Genomic DNA, 12,330 nt, shown 5'->3' on the forward strand with positions numbered 1-12,330 from the left:
CATTGAAAATGTAATATGTACGTGTGTTCAAAGTGAAAGTAAGTGTGATGTATAGATAAGTATATGTGATACAAATATGTGCATATTGTAGCTTCATCACGTAGTAAAAGGAAGAGAGTGCAAAAGTTTAGTGTTATAAGCAAGAGTATTTCATCCTATATGATTTTTTCATGGTATGGATGTTTTCAAATAATCCTTCCAAACATCATTGCAACCTTCATAAGATATTTTGGCTGAAAGTTGAATGAATAGCGCGCAAGTCTCGGGCAGAATGACAGATAATATTTCGTGCCGTGTCATTGGACCTTTGTCCAACTGAAAAACATCTGAACGCCAAAATCTCATGTCAAATTTGCTTTGGTAATCTATTTATTAATCTTTTACACTACTAACGTCTTCTTTGGAGAGTTTTTGACATTTGTCAGTTGGTCCAACTAGCGAATCAAATTCGTTAGTTGGACATAGGCTGTGGGCCAACCAGTGAATCACGACTGTATATTCCTCATTCATGACTATAATACAACCCGTGCAAAAACGGCTTTCGTTGATAATGGTTTGCCTCAAGGCGAGATGGATGTCGCAATAAAATCACCTCCCCGACTAAAAATGAACCCACCCTCCGAAACCGAGCCATTTGTAAACTTTTCCGGACCGAAGACAAGAAATGTTTGGATCTATTGCAGATTTTTCGAGTTCTGATGAAGCAATATTCGGCGGTGACAGAAACATCAATAATTAGCCCTGATAAGCTTCTGGTGGAGGAAAATAATTTGAAGCACGCAAATTATATTGCTGGCTACGGGCCTTTTGCAAAGGAGTATAGTGTATATGTACCATCTAATCGGGTTGAATGTGACGCGGTCGTCCTCATGTTAGCTGTTTTACCCCTTTATAAGACAGTGGCAACTATATTGTCACCTTTTCTTTTCCTGCATGGACAATACAATTAACTCGATTTTGAATAAAATACTCTACACCCTATAAGTTGGTGATCAAAATTTGTAAAAACAAGTATTTTTTATCCGAAAACACGGTTCTTGAGTTGCAAAAAATACAAAGATCAATATAAAATGAATCTAAATAGGTGGCAATATAGTTGTCTCAAACCCATTCCAATGAAGGCTTTGAATTACTTTTGAAATGTTTCCCTTCTTTCTGAGCTTGCAACATCAGCTATGGATGAAAAACAACAAACAAACAACATGAAGTCAGAGAAATCGGGATAAGATCATCCAAAAAAATACCACCGCCTGTGGTCTGTCCTAGTGCCTGCGAGCTAAATGGTTTACGAAAACGGGAATCGGTAAGCAAAAATTCCTATTCCTGTGAGAGTACCCCGCTCAGCACCAGCTAAATAGGATAATTCGAAACGACTAGCGCCAAGAAAGGTAGTTGTAAAGACATGTCGGTCATTAAGGTCAGCACCTCTGGATCGTTTTGCGTCTCGGCAGGTGACGATATTTACAGTAGACATCAGCAAGTTAGATATAGCGCGAAAGTTGGACAGCAAGCAAAAAACAACAGCAATGGAAAATCTACGAACAATTAACACAATATAAAAAGAGTAAACACACAATCCCTACTGAGGTAATACCTAACGGTGACTGCGTAAGTTGAAGGCTGGAAGGAACAAGAGGTTTAGGTTTAGTCGGTAAGCTTACTACAAATCACTGCAGTAATCCGCACTGCCACGAGCCACAGGCAGCACTGTCTGTTCAAGATTCCTTCTCGATAACAGACATTGTCCCAATTTGTTGAGCTGAGTCGATTGATACAAAAGAATAGGGCCTCCAGACCTGAGAAAAGATCTTCAAAGTTTGAGGGTTGCTATACCCTTCTTTTGTAAGAAACGAATAAAACCAACCCCCTTAAAAATGTCCTGAGCACTGGCCTGAACAGAGATGGAGGTAAAAACAGTGAATCTAGCAATAACAAAAATGGTTACATAAAAACGGGCATAACGGTAGCTAGCTTAAGCTTTCGTTTGGATTTCTTCCTATACTATCCTTAAGAAATAGAGTTTCATAAAATGTGTTTACCGGGCGGTGGCAACTATATCGCCACCTTTTTCAAAACAGTTTTTATTACAAAATAAATGTAGATTCTAAACTAAGTGAAAGAACCGTGTTTCCATTAATATAACATTCATTATTAGCCCCAAACTCTCGGCCTTATCAAGGGTTAAAGACCCCATGCTTCAGTCAGGAAGATACAGGATGTTTGCATTCAACATCAGTGGCAGCTGACAGGAATACGTCATACGTCAACTTAGACTCTTATCGGGTGACCTTCATCGGTTTTGCTCTACCTACCTCCTCTTTGACAATGATCGTCTACCTGTTCGCCTTTTTGTGCCACGGGTAATGAAATGCAAAAATTGTAAACAATCAGGACACACAGCCTCCCATTGTAGCAATAAGGTTCGTTGTGGGAAATGCGATGAGAATCATGTGGATGACTCCTGGGGGAGGGGTGTCGAAAAGTATCTTTACAGTGGGGGAAATCAACATAATCTCCCGACATGATGATACAGTGCGGAGAGAAACTGAAGAGTTCCCTTCAGGGACCCTCTAAGGGATCTTTCGCAGAAATGCTACTTTAAATAGCTAAGTCACAAGTCTCTACAAAATCTATACTGGCTTGTCTACTGACGATGGTGACTCTGATGAACACCAGGAGGGAACATCTTCTGCTGCGCCTAGAAGCAATAGAAAAAGGAGGAACTTTTCCTCTCCTAAGATTCGTTGTAATGTTCAGAAGGTGTCTCTTCAATGTCCTCCAAAATAACAGTACTTACTGGTGCAAAACCGAAGCAAACAGCTCCTGGTCTCCGAAACCTGAGCTCAGAAAAGAAGTTCCCAGCACTGTGGACCGTATTGTTACAGAACACCCTCTTAAAAGCATCCTGGTAAGCTTTCTCACTGCAATAAAAACATTCTTAATGCAGTTGACTGCAAAATAGCCCCTCCTTTCAGCGATTGTATCCTTCAATAGCTAATTCGAACGAGGTCACGCATTTGATCACTGTTTAACAGTAGCATTAAAAAAACATTATCCCGAAACTCGATCCTTTTAAAATTTATTATGCGAAACATGACGTACTTCAGAAATAGATTTTAATTTTATTTGCTTGGATCGAGAACACTCTTACGGAAGAGTACTTTTGGGGATCAAAACGTGCTATTTTTTCAATAGAATTAACCTTCCCTCGACACCAGGCATTGAAGATCTTGCGACAATGCAGAACTCTTTCCCGCACTGAACTTAGTTTTAGTTGATTTTATCTCCCACGGCATAGCATGGGATTGCTTTCATGATAATGATAATCGAAATCTACCTCACTCCAAAAACTTTGTGATAACTCCATTGACAATTTTGAACACCGGTGAAATGACACGGATCCCTGCTCCCCCAGCGCGCCCAAGCTCCTTAGACTTGTCCCTCTGCTCGACTCGGTTAGATTGCATGTGGAAGGTAATTCCTGATCGACACGGCAGCGTTCCTCTGTCAATTTTAATCACTATTGCTAACGGCTTAAGGCCAACGAGTACAATCAATATTTCGTCTGACCTCAAACGAAATAGTGATTGGAAGAGCTAAGCATCCTGCATCCGGTAAACTCGAGTCCATGCAAGACCTTCCTCCAGAGGAAGAGTACGGCTTCTTAGGTGGCTTTATTCTCGACACCGCTATTCAAGCTCAGAAAACGTGTACCTTCCTCCAGAGGAAGAGTACGGCTTCTTAGGTGGCTTTATTCTCGACACCGCTATTCAAGCTCAGAAAACGTGTACCAAACGCGAACTCTCGTGGAAGGTCTCCCAACCCGTGGTCGGACAAAAAGTGTTGAAACGTGTACGCGAAAAAGGCCACCGGCGTACAAGATCAACCGGAATTGCGGGTTACCTGAGCCAATGAAAATTTTTATGAAAGCCAACAAACGCTTACTGTCGCTGGTTCGTTGACGGATTAATGAGAGAAACCGAACCTGAAACAGTATTAACGAGAGAGTTGGACATTCGATTTCGCCAAGAAGGTTTGTACGGATTCCGCCCCGGCACAGAAGATCTACCGCGCCGCTTCCCCCCGCGGACGATAATGTAACAATAAAGCCCCAGGACCAGACATAATGAAATTTTACTTGTTAAAGAATCTGCCAAGAGACGTTTGTTGAATTAATTTAGTATGTTTCTTAAGAGTAACCTTGTCCCTCATGGCTGGAGGCAAGTGAAGGTCCACGCCATCAAAAAAAACAAGAAGAACAGCCTCCGATCACAACTTGTATGGACGGATTGAAATGCTCTCTTCTATTCGGAAGTTAATCGAGAAAATGGTCCTGTTCTGTCTCGACAATTGGGCCGAAGCAAATAACTTACTGTCAGATACACAATTTGGCTTTCGTAAAGGCAAAGAGACGAACGATTGCCTTGCGTTGCTCTTAACAGGAATTCAAATGGCATATGCTAGCAAAGAGCAGATGGCATCAGTTTTCTTACTGACTCAGGGGGCTTGTTGTCTGAAAAACATATGTATTTTTCGCAAAGTTATTTGTCGACATCACGAATTAGCTACGTGGACCTTCCCCAGGGCTCATGTCTAAGCCCCCTTCTCTACAATTTTTAAGTGAATGACATTTACAAATGTTTTGTCAATTCCGTCACGCTAGGGCAGCTTGCAGATGCCGTTGTGGTATCTATCTAGGATAGGATCCGCCAGCTGGCTTCTTCTTATATTTTACTAATCCCTGTTGAAAACGACATACCCCCACTCGACCAAGGTTTCCAAAATATTGGTTTTGTTTCGGTCGTATATTTGTTCTGATTAAAATATTCTATATTATGTACCAATTTCATGCTTCTGGAAAAATCAAAGATTTAGTCTTTATATCCGCATTTAAACGATCATAACGTTTTTTCCATCGGAATACAGCAAAACAAAATAATATATATTCGTTGTTGGACATTACGAAAAATATCTTCATGCCTCTTCATTTTTGTAAGTTGCTTTCTGAGTCAAGCAACCTCTGTCACAAGAATAATCTTCTCTGTTCGGATTTATTTTAAATATTCTAAAACTACTTTTCTGCAAGGTTTAATTTTTGTTTTGGAGCAATGTATAGGTTTGTTCCAGTACTACATGTGATCGTTTCGGAGAAAACAGCAGTAGAAAATACACGCTCCTATTTACACCGATGATCGATTCAGTTGAAAACTGTAAAATTCAACTGTATCGATAGTACCAAAGGAAGAACAAGAAGCGACTTCCGGGATAACTTTCTCCCTGTTTGCTCAGTACTTCCAATTTACTCGGTACTGGAACAAAGACAATTTTTACATGAAGTTCCAAATATTTTCATACTTTCGCTACACAGCCAGTTGATTTCGAAAAGAGGCATTTCCGCATTATTCTGCACAAAGAACAGAATGCACGATAACCGCGCTACCGGATCTCTCGGGAACTTTGATTTTTTTAAAGTGCTTAATTTGCATTAAGCACTTTAAAAAAATCACGAACTTAGCTCACTTTTTCGCCACAACTTTGTATATAACCACTTCATAGAGGTATATTTCAGTCCCTAGGGTGGCTCAGCTTGTTGTACAAAGCCTATGTTAAGAGTTAGCATATTATGTACTAGACTACCGCCCCAATACCTCAACAGTAACAGTTCCAGGGGGTTCGTTTAGGGCGTATGTTTAAAAACAGGGCATTGCCATCACCAAACAAAATTCACATCAGATTTACAAACTATTTTGTAAGTTTCTATCACAGGGTGTCTACTATAAAGTAGCCTTGCTTTATTGGTATTATTGAAATATCTCATGAAGTATTCAGACTCCCATATGAATCTTTTACACCATCTTTCCAACATGATTCTAAATATTTAGAAAGTAAAAAATGGATCGAGATATAAAAATATTCAATTTGTTTATACTAATTTCCGAACTCTTAAGTTCAATAAAAAATCCAACTTTAATTTTAATTTCTTTCCATATCGTCGCTGTTGTGCTATCTTATGACAAGCGCCATTTAGCACTTTTCGAGAAAAACGATTTTTAAAGTTTGAGATTGAATATCTTAAAATTTATAAATGTTAGAAGCTTTTCGGAGAAGGCATTCGATGTTTCTATCTTTTCTGAAGTAAACTCTCGATTTGTGCGAAGATCGGTTGACTATATTTACAGTTTTTGCTTAAAATGTAAACCAAAGTCGCTCACATACGTGTCATAACTGTGTATTGATGATAAAATATGTAGGGGAACTGGGGGGAAGCCCGACACCCTGGGTAAGCCCGACACCCCACGACTTTTCCCAGATATCAAATTTTAAATCATACAATAATGACAGGATATTATTAGTACGATTATTTTTGGCATTTCGATACATATCGATGCCATATGGGTTCATAAACGTCAACAAAATAAACAAAACAAGCGAAAGCAAAGTTGATGCGCTTTTGGATGTTATTTTTAGTTGATACCCTTTAAGGTTTTAATAACACAAAAGCTTTGAAAATGAACAGTTTTTTTGTCACACATTCTATTCTACTCTCCATATCGTTATTTGTATGTATTGAAGATAAGTTTGAGTATTTCAATACTGTTAATTGAGCATTTAACAAAAATGGGCGCTGTTGGGGCAAGACCGACAGTTTTTGGGTGGGGTAAGACCGACACGGTGTTTAGATAATTGGGTTCGTTTTTGATTCGATACAAACGACTGGGTATATTTGTTGTGTTCAATTATACTATAATTACGTCATGTTAATAATTGAAATACACGGAAACTATGTTTTTTGCATTTATTTATCAGTATTGTCTCAAGCCGACCAAAAAAATTAAAAATTAATTGAACGTGATTCATAATAATATTACAAAAAGAAACGAAAAGTATAATCTAATATGAGATTTTGAAATGATATTGATGAAAAAATTTCATTGACCGTCGGATTGTTGATCAACAATGTTCCGAAAAATCACAACACGAACCGGATAGCTTACTACGAAGCGTGCGCCACTTCTAAGTGAATGAGTCCTAGTAACAGCGTATATAATCTGCTTGCAGAACAGCTCTTCCTCGTTAGAATGGCTATAGAAGTGGCAATAAAGCTCGAAAGAATTACTTGAGAAAACCCGTACCATAATATAAACCATGCGTTAAACATTATTTATTCATAAAACCACGCATTCGAATGCTCTTCCTCTTGCTACGCGATGAAACTACAGAAAGTATGCGTTTGCATCACACATACTCATATACACATAATTGCACGTTATCACACATACACAATACATTTTTAATGGAAAAAATTGGACAAAAAGAAAGTTCAAAAGGGGGTCGCTCTTGCCCCTTTGGGGTGTCGGTCTTACCCGCAGCGTTTTTAAAATGACATTTTTCTCCATTTTTTGGCAACCAATAATTTTTAATGAATTCAATTTTTTGAAACGCTGAAAAAATTATATTTTGTTAAGAACCACCTAAACAAGGATTATGCACAGAATATACAATTTTAGGAATTTTGTGGAATTTTAGAAAAATTATTGCGCTTAAGGTGTCGGACTTGCCCCGCGTTCCCCTATGACGTGTCACAAATGTGTACAGAAGATTTCATATAAAAATGAATTATAACTGATTCGTAAAATTATGCGTTATAGATCACTATGTCCAATATCATACTTTTCCATGTGATAGCAGCAATATCAGGTTACAAAATGATGGTATTAGAACACAAAGTTTTTCCAATTTTCCTCCTTTATTCAGGAAAAACAATGAACAAAAATTGGTTTCATTGACAATTTAGAGACAATGTATATCAAACAATGTTATTGTTGACAGTCACCTGACGAAACAAATGTTGTTCTTGCATAATCCATCACTACATTTCGGTATACTTTCCAAAACAAGTGGAAATCTCAAAAGGAAATTTGTTCAATAATCATGAATATATAAGCCGACCATTCCCAGAAAAAAACTATGGTAGGAAAAGTTTTGCTCCCGAGACAAGAACCTAGCTAATGCTTATGGTTGATCTGCATAGGAATTACCTATGTCATCAGAGACATCTGTTGGCTTGCTATAAGCTTTTCGGCTTATAGCAAGCCAACAAACCTAGAATGTTGTCTCTTTTTTCTTTGTCATAAGATAGCACAACTCGATCACTCGAGAAATTGGCGCTTGTCATAATCGTGTTTCGCTATATCTCAGTAACCCAGCAGAATTTCAAAATTCTGAAAACGCGACTTTATGGAGATTTTAAAACTTAGTAACATGGCATATCTAACTCAGTTCACCCCAAAATGGCGTTTGTCATAAGATAGCACAACAGCGACGATATATTGTAAAGTTTACGAGTTATCATTATGGTTATTATGGTATATGTACAATTTATTGAATAATAAGCTTAACAAATAACAATTGACACACTTTTTTGTTAAAGGGTTGTATCCGTCGCTGACCGATCTTTTGGAAGCGCGTAGTTTTAGCGCCACTCCTTTCGGAGACTACCGCCAAGTTTGAGATGCCCGGATGAGACTGCAAGAATGCTAGTCAAGAAAATAATCCTTTCTTTGAAAGAATCCAGATCGGTTCAGCTAGGCACACAAGCTAAACCCCAGAACAGGTCCAAATACCCTAGATGGCTAAACTCTCCAAGAACCAAAGCTCACCTTCTAAAACCCACAGTCGAAACTCCCCTTAGCCAACAAGCTTATCATCACTGGCAGGGTTAATTTTTGCCACCAGATCGCGCTATCAACGTGGAAGAGAATCTACCTAATTCAAATCTGCCACGCGGCAGAGAAAAAGCGAACGAAACATAATCGGGGTGACGTGGGAAACATTTCAGCAAACTAAAAATTCTGTTTCAATTACACTAACACGAAACATTCATTCAAAAACAAACATAATTCAATTTTCGGGACGATGTATTATTAATTTTAGTTTGGTTTTCATGTGATTACGGTAAGCATGCTTTCTATTTGTTCATTGTCTATCTACAGGCCTAACTCTCTATTGTGTGCGTTTTTCTTCTCTATCTATCTGTTCTTCTGTGTGCTTTCAAAACTTCGACCCAACAGGCTAAGGGATCCGGAGCGGCAAGCGAGATGCGGCTATTGCTTGTACACCCGGGTGTTTTTTATAACATGTGCGTCTCGAGGGTGCTATCGAGAACGCCGTCACATGTGCACATGGATCTTTGTGATCACGCCATGAGCGTGGCCCGTCTGAAAGCGGGGGCTCAGAAAACTGACCGGAGGACGGTCTTAAATTTCACTTCGGGTCGTCTTCTCTGGACGCCACTTCACCACTAGTGATAATTCGAACGGACTCACCGAATCAGCTACTGTTGAATGAAGACTATGATGATGCTGCTACTGCTGATGTGCGCGGGGGCAACGAGACGATCAGATGAACTGCTATCGCCTCGGCCGAATCTGACCAGCTGTTTCTGGTTGACGATTGCTTCGATTACCGGCCGAAAGTGATGGTTCGGACCGGCACGTGGACTTCAGGCGATCACCGGAATATTTGGGCACTTCCGATGGAGCGTTGTGTTGGCGTATCGGCTCCCTTCCGACAAAACGTGCGCCGGGAAAATTTGTCCTTCTGACGGTTGCAGAGTGATGCGAAATACGGCAAGCGGGCGATGAACGTATTGGCGTGCGATCTGAACCGAATGATCCTATTTGAAGTAAAAGAAGCCTTCTATCGATTCGCACACAGAATCGGTTCGCACTATTTCGCTTTCAACGGACAACGCACACTTCCTAGCTAGTAAGAGAAATAGAAATTTATAACTCACTGAAATACCAGCCACGTCACGGGCTTTACCTAACTAGGGTATACACGCGGGAAACTAATCGCGGCACTTCCACTCTGCTGAACGGTTTGGGACAAAGTGATTAGAGCCTGATTTCCTCAGATTAAGAAAGGGAGTCTCAAAGTACCCGGAAGTACGTCATTTTCTGAGAATTCTTCGGGATTACTCGGGATCTCAGATCATTCAACCATCTAGTTTGTTCTGGCGTAAGCAAGCGGTCTAGCTTTCCCTTTCCCTCAACTTTTGGTGCAAGGATTCTTCTTGGAATTAGTATTCTCGCAATCTCACTCGGGCTCGAAAGAAACGAGTGTGATCTTCGGATACTGAAACGGTTGGACTTATCGAAGATAGGACACATTGCCTAAATTTTGGCGGATGGAAGAATTAGCTTTGATTGAAGTAATTGAAATGTGGATTCTATGTCTGATACTTGATGATCTATTTGTCGGATTGTGTGGGTGGAAATTATAGGCTTGTTAATGAATTGAATGTAAAAGTTATTATATACATTCAATTCAAAATATTTACAATCTTGATATACTAGGAATGTACAACTGTTACAGGGTGTGAGAATTTTTTTTCGAAGAAATCGGATATTAATTTTTATGTGGAATGCACCCTTCATAGCAAAAAGCACCAATTTAGTACTTTTCGTTATATTTACATTCACGCCGCTCATTTTCCGGTCCACTTTACGTATAGTGGCGTTATAATTTTCGTACCCCATCAATGTCGTTGCGCCCCATCCAGGTTGTTGCGCCCTATCCAAGTCGTTGCGCCCCAGCTTTAAATTGGCGACTAACCAGCAAATATTCTACAATAACAGCACTGTACATCATCACAAAATATAAAACTCCCCCATCCCCCATATAATGCTACGTCATTTATGGATGGTCCCAAATATACTTTTCGTCGTTGCCTGGTGGGATGTGCGCGAAAGGAAAAATGCAAGGTAGACTGAATGAGCGGTGTGGGACGCCCGCTATGACGAACACTATTTTGATGTTTGAGCGATGTGGGACGCCCTCTAGGAAAAATTACACTAAAATTTATTGCGAAATAGCCTTTTCGCTAGCGGTGCGGGACGCCCGCTATGACGAAAACAATTTTGATGTTTTAGCGGTGTGGGACACCCGTTAGAATTGTTCCTATCATAAAAAATCATTGCGAAATAGCCTTTTCTCCACCCGCTGAAATAAAAGAGAAACTGAAGTTTTCCTATCGCGGTGTGAGACGCCTATACGGTAGAGAAAATAAATAGGAAAACATCCTTTAGCGGTGTGAGACACCCGCGCAAAGACCGAAACAATTGACTAACAAAATCCTGGTGAGCGGCGTGGGATGCCCGCTGTATGAAGAAGATAGTCTTTGTCTAGCGGTGCAGGACGACCGCTGAAAGGGCAAGAAATTTTGAAACTTCCGCTAGGAAAAAAACCTTCGCGACGTGGGACACTCGCGCAGAGATTAAGACTATAAATGAACAACCTAAGCGGTGTGGGACGCTCGCTAAAAGGTTATGGAACTCGGTTTTACTAACGTGTATTGTGGACATTTGTAATGTCTTCGCTTGTCGGACATCCCAAGTTCGCAACCTTACACAGTGAAAGGTACCGGGGCATCGTCGATTCGTGGCGCTCACCCGCTAGTGAGTGCAAAACATTTATGAATAAAATTATTTATTGACGTAGAGTTTTCTGCAGAGCGCGACGTTGGTTCATTTTGTTTCATTATGTTTTCGGACAAGGCTGTGATTGTTCGTTTTAGCAAAATAATTTTGCGCTGTACCTAGATAGAAACCTCATCTGTATGTTTTAAATCGTACATTCTCTTGTTATTTCTCTATCTTTCCCCGTACACAGAAAGAAATGGAAACTAATGGAAAATATGTGCGAATTATTCACACCAGTAGTGACGAGGAACAAGAGGGTGTAGACGAGGGATGTACCGGAAATGAAATAGAAATACACCCAGAAACGACAACGGTGGACAGAACGAATCGGTGCGCTACTAGCGTAGATAATGATGTTCAAAACAACTCGGAAATGTATTACGCGTCAGGCGCAACTCCTATACAGTAAACAGATGATGCTTCGAATACAGCTGGCCGGTTGGCAATACTGGACAAGGCACTTCTAGAACTAACCCAGGTAATGCTGGAAAAGCAGATCGCAGAACGGACCACGTCGGTTGAAAAATCATGGGCTGCCCTCAACAATTAGTCAAAAACTCTCACGTCGTATATTAGACTTGATGATATACCATCCTTCCCAAAAGACGTCCCTGCAAATGTCACCCAGTTTATAGAAAAGTTCATTTTAGCCGTGTCTATAAATAACGTAATTGAGTCTGCACGACGTGCACAATAACTGTACCTCACTATCGGAGACGAGTTGCAAAGTATTGTTCGACCTGCCGATCTTCGACCAAGCCTAGACGACGCAGACTGCTACAACAAAATGGTAACAATCATAAGCAACTACTTCCGTGGCATGACACAGCTGCAGAACACGAGGCGT

The 12,330-nt window shown here is 40.1% G+C and overlaps 1 protein-coding gene across 12 annotated transcripts in view; it reads right to left on the reverse strand.

Moving 5' to 3' along the window:
- The window catches only part of LOC131683320 (PDF receptor), a 688,155-nt gene that overhangs the window by 568,348 nt on the left and 107,477 nt on the right, over window positions 1-12,330 (reverse strand). The window lies entirely within an intron of this gene.

Source organism: Topomyia yanbarensis, chromosome 2, assembly GCF_030247195.1.
Source record: "Topomyia yanbarensis strain Yona2022 chromosome 2, ASM3024719v1, whole genome shotgun sequence".
NCBI classification, from domain to species: domain Eukaryota; kingdom Metazoa; phylum Arthropoda; class Insecta; order Diptera; family Culicidae; genus Topomyia; species Topomyia yanbarensis.